Raw genomic sequence first — 12,026 nt, forward strand, 5'->3', positions numbered from 1 at the left:
TGTGTCATTCCATGGTCTACTGGCTACATCCTTAATTCCAGGTAAGTGCAACTCCTGGTTACAAGAAGGTCAAAGTGAAGGAAAATGAGGAGGGATCAAGCAAATTCATCACCACCATGAGAAATGCACCAAATGCCAACTATAGTGAACAGAGCAAAACAGACAACCCTGGAGAAGTAGGCATAACGGCAGACCACATTCTCATTTTTAGTTAAGATTGTACTAGAAAGGTGGTGTTATGGTTTGGCTCATGTGTGAGCCAATCCAAGAATATTCAAAGGTTATGACAGCTATAACCTAATTACTGGATCAATCCACTTGAATGGATGGAGGCAGGGAGGGTGTGACTGGAGGAAATAGGTCACTGTGCCACGCCTTTAGGAGTTATATTTTGTTTTGGAAAGGGGGGCACTCTCTCTGCTTCCTGGCTGTCAGGTTCTGAACTGCTTTCCTCTGCCACACCCTCCTACATGATATTCTGCCTCTTCAGTGCTATGGAGTCAGCCAACCACAGACTGAATCTGTGAAACTATAAGTCAACATAAATTCTTTTCTCCTCTAAGTTATTTTTTGTTAGGTTTTTTTTGTTCTAGCAATGAAAGCTGATTAACACAGATGGTGACTGGCAGTTATTACTGTAACATTCAAACAGCCTTTTAACCCTCAGGAAGACATAACATTTTAAGAAATGCATGACATACCCGAAGGTGCACACCTGTAATCCTAGCTACTCAGAAGGCTGAGGTAGGATTGCAAGTTTGAGGCCCTCCTAGGTAACTCAGTGAGACCCTGTCTCCAAATAAAGTAAAAAGGGCTGGAAGTGTAGCATAGTGGTAGAGTAACTGCCTAGCATGCATAAGTCCCTGGGTTCAATTCCCAGTACTGTGAAGGAAGGAAGGAAGGAAGAAACACGGGGAAGGGGTGAGAAAAGGAGGGGAGAGAAAGACAGACATGATATTATATGGAAAGAAATGAGTACTGACTAAAGACACATGTGTCTAAATAAAGTATTTTTTAAAATGATACAAATGCAAAGCATTTTAATTCATAAATGGGAAAAACTATTCAGTCAAATGTTTTATCTTGAGAATCTTACCTTCAAAACCACCTAGAAAGCAGAGTTCAAAATTGGAATTTTCTATCTCCTAGATCATCAGGGCTTTTCAAGAACGTGTGAGGCTGACTTACATCACTTCTTTTTGTCTCATTACCTATCATCCCATAGCATATAGGGCTTATCATGAATGCTACAGGAGTAGTCCATCCCTTCCCTGATATCTCCCCACTTCTAATCAGGGGCCTCTTTGCCTTGACTTGGGACTAGGTGAGGTAGGCAGTTTCCAACCTTAGGACAAACCTAGAGAAGAGTCCTGCATGGTTCCTGGATGTAGGCTCAGAGTTCTTTGTCCAGTGAATTTCTATTATCTTCAACATGGTCTAGAAGAAGGAATGGGTTCCAAGTAGGCACATTCTCATGGCCCCTTTCACTGGGGTAGAGAGAGTTCTGGAGGAAGCCAAGACTGGACCTTCTGAAATCTGGGACACTCCTTGCGGGATCAGTCAAAGATGGTTGTAGTGACATGCATTAATAAATTAGTGGCCTCTAAAATTACAAGTAACAGTATTTATACTTCATTTTGATCTTTTTCCATAGAAGATAAATAGAAAAGGAGCCCAAAGTCATTCATTTTAGTACCTGTTCCCTATTCATTATCACAATAATCTTGATCTGAAAACCCGTCTCTGAATCTAAGATTCCTTAAGAGTGAGCCAGCCCTATACAACTGCTATAAATGCCAACATGCATGCATTGACATTGTGTACCATTACATAGCACATGAGTGACAAAATTGAGACCAGAAGTTAACCATTCCTATTTTAATAGTTTTGTTATGCACCTCTATGTACTAAAATCTTCTATATTTTCCAAAAATTGGTTTTGGAACTGCCTAAACTAACACTGAGCAAGACATTTTCCCACATAAATACTAACTCTTCCACCTTCACCATCAGAAGCTCTTGAACGAACTCATCTTAATCTCTCAGCTAGGGCTTGTTTAGGTCCATTTTCATTGAACATTTCAAATGTGCCTTCTAGGAAAACAGAGATAAGGTGCCCACTTAGAAGAAGAAAGCATAACCAAGGAGTGTAATTCTAGCCTTCTCTGTATTTTCTGAATTCTCAGTAATTTATAACTATAGAATATTTCAGGTCATTTCAGGCAAGACTCTACCAATTGGAAGATGTATTACAGATTGTTGAAAAAGTACAGTTTCATGAACAGCAGGGGATGTACCTCAGTTGAGCACTTGTCTAATGGTGAGGCCTAGGTTCAATCTCCAGTTCCACAAAACAAAACAAAACAAAACAAAAAACCCAAAATATCTTATGGGGGCAGAAAAACAGAATTTGCTGTAAGTATAATACATTTGTTGAAAAAACAAAATAGAAAATAGGGTATATTAGATATTTTACTCAAGTTCTATTTTATACTGTTCACAGTATATTACTGACTCTTCTTACCAAGAATTACTTTTAAAAATCATTTATCGTAAAAAGTTCCTTTAATCTTAACTAACCATTGTGGATTTGAATTTGGACATATATTTGATTATTCTAGGTTTGAATCTAGACTTCCAGTTACTAGTCATGGGATGTCAGGCAAATTAACTTTTCTAAGTCTAAATATTTTCACCTTTGAAAAGGGGATAATAACAATGGCTTTAGAAGATTGCTTGGAGGATTAAATGAAATGATGTAAGGAAAATAATGAACATACTAGAACCTTCTAGGAGCTATCACTACCAGGAATTCTTTGATGTTCTAGGAGATAGAACTAAAGAAAGATAATTAGGGGAAGTTACAGGTGGGTAGATTTCAGAATCATAATATGAAACACCCTCTGATCCTTTTCTACTACTTTATGATTAGAAGATTTAAATTGTTTCCTAGCTCTGCCAATAACTTAATGTGTTATTTTATTAAAATGAATTTTCCAAACAACTAGAGTTATGGATAACATTCATAGTTCTTTATATCTGGATATAGTTAAAGAGAAAAATGCTAACAGTTAACATTTTCTTATACTTCTATGAGCCAGGCACTGTTCTAGGTTTTAAAAATTTATATTTTGTCTCACACTTCTATTATTATCCCCACTTTCCAAATAAAGAAACTAAGGCAGTGAAAGATTGAGCAGTTAGCCAAAGTCACACAGCTAATACCAGTAGAAACCAGGATGTGAAACCTGACATTCTGGCCACAACGCTGCCACTCTTATAGCTCACATGCTTATGACTGCCTCCATCGACAGGCTTCCAGGATATTGTTGCCTTGTGGTTTTCTAGGTTTCTTTCCAAGGGGTTTTTAACACTGGCATAGTCCTAGACTGAACAGAGTTGGGTTTAGTATCATATTGACCATAGGCGACAGGAAATTTTAAATGAGGACTCAAATCTAAAATGTTCTTCTGGCTCCACATGCACTTGCTCCAGAAGACCTCATGTACTCTTGAACTCGTGTACTTGACTCCTGTCTCAACCATTAGCCCAGATCTCTGGAGCTCCAGAAAAACCTAACTGCCCGCCAGAAGGTACAAAGGGAACTCACTGATGACCCAGCATGCCCAGGCATTTCAACCTACGTGCAGTCAATGAGAATGTCTTCTCAACTTGTCTCTTAAATGTTAAAATCTAATTCCTCCTCTTCATTCCCCTGCTAATGCTTTCAGTCAGCCTCATCCCCTTCTAGCAAGATTTCTTAATATTCTATGTGATTTTCCTTTTAGGATTACAAAAAATTTATATTATGTGTTTATGTGTATGCATTATTGCCTTAATTTAAAAAAACAGAAAAACTAGTTTCCCCAGTTGAAAAACATCAGCTTATTATTTTACAATATGGAAAATACAGAAACATAAATAAAAAGTGATCAACATCTATCATCATGTAGCCATGACATCCATTAAAGTCATTTTTCATGGAAGATCTTTGTTTTCCTTTGAATACTTTAATATTAGCTTGGAATTTTTCCATATACTTCTATTTCTTATACTGTTGAAAGCATATTTTATATACTACCAACTTCATAGGAATATGCTAGACCTTCTCCTACCTTATTATTCTTGTACATGCTATTTTCTCTGCTTGTAATGCTCCCCAGCCCCTTCCCCCCACTTTTATGGTCCAACTGAATTTGGCCAAACTGCAACTATTTGCCTTTCTCACTTGTCTGTGAATTCTCTGGGGTCAGTTATCTTTTCTCTTTGTTCTTGTGTTTGCATGTGTGTATCAAAATCTTATGACCTAGAAAAAGTGATGCTACAGTGCATATTTTTCCAACAAAACTATTTGTCACAAGTAAATAATTGCATAGCATTTCAGAGATTAAAATGATGTCTGATTACCAGTTACACATAGAATATTTGGAGAACTTAAAGAGGCAGATAAGGCAAAATTTCCTGTAAGAAAATTTGAGACAACTGTGGTGATCACTTTGTTTTTCCAAAGTTGTTCATGCTTCAGCCATTGTCATTAGGCTGTCTTCTTCATCTCATGTTCCTTGCACTGTGGACTGTGTTATGTGCAGAATATGTGTTCAATAAACAGGAAAAGAAGAAGAAAATAAGCAAGACTGTCACACTAGTGACAAACAACCCACACTATTAAATTTTCATGAGAACACAGAGGTCACTGTTTAAAGAGTACCTGTGATTTTTTTACAGATAAAATCAGAATAATAGATACTTCATATTAGTAGCGACTACATGTATGCTTCATGTCAAACACATGAAGAACATTCATTAATGAAGCCCTCAGAAAATAACAAATAGAACAAGCCCATTAGAAAACAATATGGGTGCCACAAAATCAGATACTTATAAAATACTTAATCTGTATATTCAAATATTTTGCCAAAAAACTTTGGGTAACCAAATTATCAGAAACAAACATTAAAATATGATTTTAAATTTCTTATAGCTTAAATCACATAGTTTGTATTCTATTTGTAAAACTCTATTAACAGAGGTTGTACTATGACTGTTCTAAATGATATTTGATATGAATGGCTGGAGGGCACAGACTGATATTTAAGATGTAAGGTTGCACCATTGTAACTTTGAGGGCTATTTTATATTGAGGATAACCAGATATGACATTTTTTAAAAAAGGTCTATCACTAAAGAGAAGGATCAGCTAATTGAATTGGGGTGAGGGCGGGGGAGAACTGCTCTTCAGCATAACAAAAAAGAAGAAGAAGGAGAAGGAGAAGGAGTAGAAGAAACCTACAGAGATAGATACATAGATGGATGGAGAGGAATTATTTTTTATCATTTTTTTTTAGAAAAGTATCATGCTATTAGTGTTTTCCAATAAATCCAAAGACAGTAGTAGTATTTCTAAAATCAGTTGTGCAGCATGCTCTCATAATGATGAAACATTCTCTTCATTGCTGATATGTCAGGATCAGTTCTGGGTGGCTTTAGAATATAGCTTGCCCTTTTTCAAGCTTGACTGTTATTGTACATTTTCTCTTTAGTGTAAGGTCACTTAGATTATAAAATGGTTTGCTACAACACTAACTCTCTTTTAAAACTACATATGCCTGCTTTCCAGGGGTGATATTATAATGAAGGAAGTATGAACAAAACACCTCACAATGAACTGCCTTCAGTAGGCATGGTAATGAATGGGTACAGAAGTTAATGATAAATATATTCTCCACATTGTTCCAAACACAATACTAGGGATGTATTTAAGAACTGATTTCAGAAGAAAACATTAAGCAGAATTTGCCAAGTAAAGTACATATATGTGTAAATACATAAATATTATGTCTATATATATGAGCATGTATATATCTTTATATATACATACATATGTTTACATATACATCTTTATAAAATTTACATATCTACTTACATATAAATAAAACCATATACTAAAAAAATACAAAATAAGGTATTTTAACATTAACAAAATCAAACATTCAACATCATATACTCAGCCTCTCAATAAATATTTATTGAAAGGCTACTTTGTGCTAGGCATTAGTCACTATTTGAAAATAAAACAGAAAAATTAAGGAAGAAACATAATTAACCAATAGCAATTATTAACCTAAAACTGACAATTTTTCAATCATGCCTGTTTTCTGGAACTTGAAAAGAATCCAGGCATTCTCAACTTTCATGTCCTAAATAGGTTATGTTCTTCCTGGGGTACTAAGATTTTTTTTTCACAAATCTAATTGTGACAGTTTTTAACTCTGCCTTATAAGTTAATCCACAGTAGTATCTCCTATAATAGCAAAAGAAATCAAACCAGAGAAAACATCTTCCATGCTGACTTCTGGCATCTAAGATTTAATGGCAACTCATGTTTTCCTAATGCCTCTGACTCAGAAGAGATAATGCATATGAAGATAGACAAAATTGTAGGTTCAGTCATATCAAATGTGATTTATGCCAAAATAGATCTGGAAATGTCAACAATTGCAGAATAGATGACACGTTTTAAACTCCTCAAAAGAGGAGTGAATTCAGTAGTTATTTCTAATTTTTTTTTTTTTTTGCTATGAGAAGATGAAGCACAATCCTTTCTTGCACATAAAGCTTTAAAATCTTTACTTTTTTCTTGAGCAAGTCTTGTGAATCTTTATAATAAGATATTATAACTCTACGGACCAACACATATCTTAGTGTTTTTATCCTCCTGGCATATTTTTGGCATGCTATAACTGTTGCCATAAAAAAAAAAAAATTGAAGTGTCACTGACAGAATTTCAAGTAAACAAAGTAACAACAGAAAGCACACTGCTTCTGTGTGCTGGGAGCTCCAATAGACAGTCATCTGCAAATGGACAACTTTAATTCGATTCCTGGCACCATTGGCCGTGCTGAGAATTCTCCTATCTCTTCACACCAGGGGTTTGCTCTTTTAAGCATTGCTCCCTGAAGGGAAGGAAAAACTAGAGAGAGAGGATTTCCAATGACCCTGCACAGATGAATGGATATGTCAATGGTGAATATTGGTTCAGCTTTGAAACGGAATCCTGCAGTGGTCTTGCTTCTCCAGCCCTTCTATGCTAGTGTGAGTGTTGCTGAAGACTCTTGTGAGCAGGAATCTTTAAAAGATCAAGACAGAGAATAAAAGAGTAAAAACACAAGCAGAAAAAAAAAAAAAAAAGACAAAATGCTTTTTAAATATTAATGATAATTTAAATGTTTGGGAATTCAATTCTCTAGAGGCAAGTAAGAGAATATTAACTCTTGTGTTAGTGGGGCTTTATATTTAAAACTTGAAGCTCAGAAAGGTAAATTCCAAAACACTAATTGCTCGCAGAATCAATTAGGAATGTGGTGTCCATCTGACAATTCTTAAAGAACAATTAAATACTGAATTGAGCACTAAGCACTTCAAATCCTCTTATTCTTTCCCCTGCCAGTATTATAATGAAAGCATGCAAAAATAAGAAATATCAATTCCATTTTGTTCCAAAGATGAACATTTCAGTTACTAATCCTGTAACTGGGTAGATGGAAAAATTCTGCCTGAGTAATGGCAGAACAAGCTTTTATTCACATGCTTTATGGTTAGTTTTCATTCAGCTATCAATCAATCAATTATGCTGTGACATGATGTAATTTCCTAATCATACTAATATTCATGCTTTTATCACTATCAAACCTAGAGCACATACATTTCAAAGAGACAGAAGTCTAATTATTTAAATGTTAGAGCATATTATATCTCCAAGGCTGTTTCTTTATGAGTTTTCTCCCCTAAAAAATAACATCTAATTTAATTGTAATGAGAAAAGTATATTAAACAACATTAGATTTCTCCAGTAAGCATAACTGATTTTTTATAGATCCCAATAACTGTAGAGCATTTCTATAGATCCTCATTTAAAATTAATATTGTTTGCTTGTTACTAAGAATAGCATTTGTGACACAAAACAAAATAATCAGATTTAAGATGGAAGATAAAATGTTTTTTATTTTTCAGTGCTTTCTATCTGAGAAAAATTATCATTATAAGGCCTAACTAGGAACTGACCTATAGCCCTAAAATATGAATTTGCATTAATTTTTATCATTGTCTTAGTTCTCAATTTTTTCTATACTTAAAAATTTTTAAACTTGAGCACATTTACCATTTGGTTATCTTTTTGTTTGTTTGTTTGTTTTTTAATCATTTCAATGTTACCATCACAAGTTCTTGAGAAAAGTTAAAAATTTTCAAGTGAGATTTTTTTCCATGATATATATGTTGCAATCTATAATTACAGGTTTTGTTGTGCAGATTACTTTAAAGGCAATGCATCTTCTGTATATACTGTAAGTGAAACATGGCAAACGTACATGTTACTTCACATCTTAACAGGGGAAACAAATTCAGTAAAGTGCCACAGTTACCACTTCCAAAAGGGTTTTGAGGCCAACAGTCCACTCAAACCATGGGAATAACTCCTCAGATTAATTTTCTTTAGCATAATTTATTTTGATATACATTTTCAAGAGAGCCCTGAAAATTCTATTACTCTTTTCAGCAGGGAATGGGCACAGATGCAGTGAAACCAAATAGAAAACAGTTACACCAGCAACAAAAAGAAAATATAAAATGCATTATTTTTCAAATGTAAAGTCCATTAGTTTTCAACTAATAAAAGTGTTCTAAATTCCTCAGGGAAGACACAAATCTACTAGGGATTCGTTTTCTATTTTTCCTAAGTATTTTATCGTTATTGACCTAACATGATAATATTTTGTTTTTAATGAGCAAAATTAGAGTATTTGATGTACATGAGTATTTGATGCAAAAAGTAGCTTATGTTGACACATTTCCTTCAGAATTATTGTCATTTAAGTGCTGTCCTTAGAGCTACAATTATTTCTTTTGAAAACTATTTGCTAAAAAGTTAAAGGTATGTACATATGCATGTGCATAGGAAGTATTTTGTACAAGAAGTATATTACTTTACATTCACTTTTTAAATAAAAAGGTTTTGTAGAAAATTTCTACCTGCACATCATAATAAAATAGTAAACTGTTTTTGTAATTATGAAAAGAATAGTGTTTAATCAAGATAACAGATACAAAAAATATTAAACTAGAAAATTTTGTTCATATTGAGCTAAGGAATATTTTCGTGGCTACATAACAAGACTGCAAGAATTAGAAGATATTGTTGATCCCTGATCATTTCCATGAAAAGCTCCCTTAGTTATTCATTTCATTTTTTTTTCTTCACCAGAACATGCTCTTACCTGGCCAACATCTCTCCCTACTATGTAGTTATGTGTGTCTACACATGTATTTCTACACTTAAGTTTTGATTCTTTTTATGCATTTCAGCTCAGGAAACAAATAATAATTTATAACAACTGATTTTAAATATATCCAGCACGTTTAAGAATCTGCACTTGAGAAGTAGTTTGATTCATTTCTCTGAGAATAGGTTTTTTATTTATTTATTTTTTAATGTGAAGAAATCCTTTCTTCAGTCGTGGATGTTTTTTTTTTTTTTTTTTTTTTTTAAATTAAATCAAGACCCATTGAAAGAAAAAAGATCCAACTGTTTTGATTGTAATGCTGGGCCTTTAAAACACACTTAGTATACAGAAAAAAAGAGCTGATAAATATGCGTGGGCAGAATGGAAGAGTCTTCATTTGCTAAAGACAAAAAGCCTAAAGAAAATACCTCAAGGTGAACTTGATCAAGTATTTAGAATAGAACTGGTACCTGTGAGTCCTAACCCTTTGATCTTCAAGTCTCCTAGCTAGTGATAAATATCAGGGAACCCGAATGAGTCTCTTCCTTGTCCCTTAGCAGACTACTTGGCATCAAGTACTCACTGGGCTGGAAACCCACAGCTAGTCAGGGAGGGGATAGCACCCAGAGAGCCATGTTGACTCTGTCAGAGGCAGCCGATCAGGATGACACCAACTTTAAACATTAAACCTGCCAAGCAGTGGGCTTCCGAAACTGAGCATTCACCAGTGATGCTAACAAGGTATGGTGCATGTCAATACATGTGGAGAGTTGCTGTTAATGGAACACGTGTTAACAAAGAACTCTCTGGTTTCAGATTAGCTTCAGAGTTGAGTTTGAAAAGGTAGAACTGTGCAGTTTGAAGTTCTAGAAAGAAAACAAAGTATCCTAGTCATATAGGTTTCAGTATTTGAATTATTTCAGAGTCATGGAATCCTAAAGGAGAATCTTAGGAATCTACTGGAAAACTAAACAGCAAAAGTTCCAATTTCGATTACCAAATAACAGAATTGGAAAGGACTGTGGAGACCATTAAGTTAGTCTCTGTATTTTACAACTGAGGGGCCTGAGCCCGAGTTTTTATAGATCAGCAGCAGTAGAGTCAGCCTTAGAATAAAGTACTGTATCAGCTCAGGGAACTTTTCATTACTTTGGCTGCCTTATAACTTTTCTGGGGATGTAGCTAAGTGGCTTGCCTACAATGCCCAAGGCCCTAGGTTCAATCCCCAGTGCATGCACATGCGTGAGCGTACACACACATGCACACACACGCACGCACACACACACACACACACACACACACACACACACCAAAAATAAAAAAAATCCACACACTGAAAAAAAAGTTATAATTTCAAAGATAATCCTCCAGAAGCAAAGGAGATGGAAATCTAATGATGAAGAAGAAAATTGAGTTGCAATGGTAGCAAATCCCATGGGTGGTACTCATAAAAATAAACCAGGTTCAGTGGGTACAAAACATTCTACTTAGAATTATAATAGGGCTGGTGTTGATAACAAGTAAAGAGCAATATATCCTTCATTTCCCTCTTAAAATCCAGTAAAGAAATCTGAGGCTTTGTCTTTATGGAACCTATGTTCTTTGGGACACTAAATCTCTGAAGATTTCCAACAGAATTCATGTTTATGCATTATGGTGTATTTCAGTAATAAAGAACACTGTCAAACTGTATTATTAGCCTATTTATAGCATAATTATAAAGAAAAACAACCTGATAGATTCATTTGGTCCTCATTTTAGGTGAAATAATTCTTGTACTATTACTATAGAATGCTCTGGTTTCCAACTTAGGTCACTTGGGAATGACTGAGTCATGACTTCCCAGCATGTAAAATGCCCACTGAGAGTTTATTTTTGGAAAATACATTTACTCTCCAGCCATTATGGTACAGTTTCATACACTGTTAGCCTAGGTTGATGCAAACTGCTAGTACAATAGTGATCCAATAAATGCAATGAACATTTCCCAAAAGTTTCCAGAAATACCTTAAAACTGTATAACACTGACAACAGTGCTAAACATAGGAATAAAGAAGTTCGAGAATTAGTCTCAGCTCTGCTCAGCACTTGAATGATCTGTTTCATGTATACATGAAGTTACCTTAGCGTTCCCTCAGGCATTTTCTATCTCTGAAATGTTACACTAATATACTCTCTCTAGGTATCAGAGAAATGGTAAATGGAAGAGTATCAAGTATTCCTCATCTAGAATCACCTAGAATCTGTAAGTCACTGTCAGTACTTAGAGGAAAGAACATCTAATAATGCAAAGTAGACTTGGTAGGCGTTACCCCAAAACCCTAAGTTTTGATAGTAGGTGCTGAATATAGTTCATGTTTGTATCAGCATTAGAATACACAATCATGTGTATTACATAGTAGGTAGGACATAGTAGTAGGACATAGTAGTAGGATATAGTAGGTCCTAATTAATTGTAATTAATTGTATATGGAACAAAATCAGAAAAAGACATTTTTTAAAATATATTTCTAACAATGTCAAAAACAATAAAACACTTAGGAATAACTTAGTAACTTTTAAAATAAGAATCACACACTGATGAAAGAATCCATACCCTGTTGAAATAAATTAAAACTCAAAATAATGGAGTTTCCATTATTTCCAAAATAATGGAAAAATACTTCATGCTCATGTATTGGAAGATTTAGTACTAAGAGGACAATTATCTTCAAATTGATGTACAGATTCAGAGGAATCCCTATGA

General features: G+C 34.5%; 1 protein-coding gene and 1 long non-coding RNA gene across 5 annotated transcripts in view; one reads left to right on the forward strand and one right to left on the reverse strand.

Annotated features, from left to right (window-relative positions):
* The window catches only part of FIGN (fidgetin, microtubule severing factor), a 124,919-nt gene that overhangs the window by 28,178 nt on the left and 84,715 nt on the right, over positions 1 to 12,026 (reverse strand). The gene's annotated exons all lie outside the window — the stretch shown is intronic.
* Positions 1,486 to 11,869, forward strand: LOC306658102. Its single transcript, XR_013762961.1, has 3 exons — positions 1,486 to 9,301; positions 9,412 to 11,668; positions 11,713 to 11,869. It is a non-coding gene; the product is annotated as an uncharacterized lncRNA (long non-coding RNA).

This window comes from Sciurus vulgaris (genome assembly GCF_902686455.1).
Source record: "Sciurus vulgaris genome assembly, chromosome: 3".
Lineage (NCBI taxonomy): Eukaryota > Metazoa > Chordata > Mammalia > Rodentia > Sciuridae > Sciurus > Sciurus vulgaris.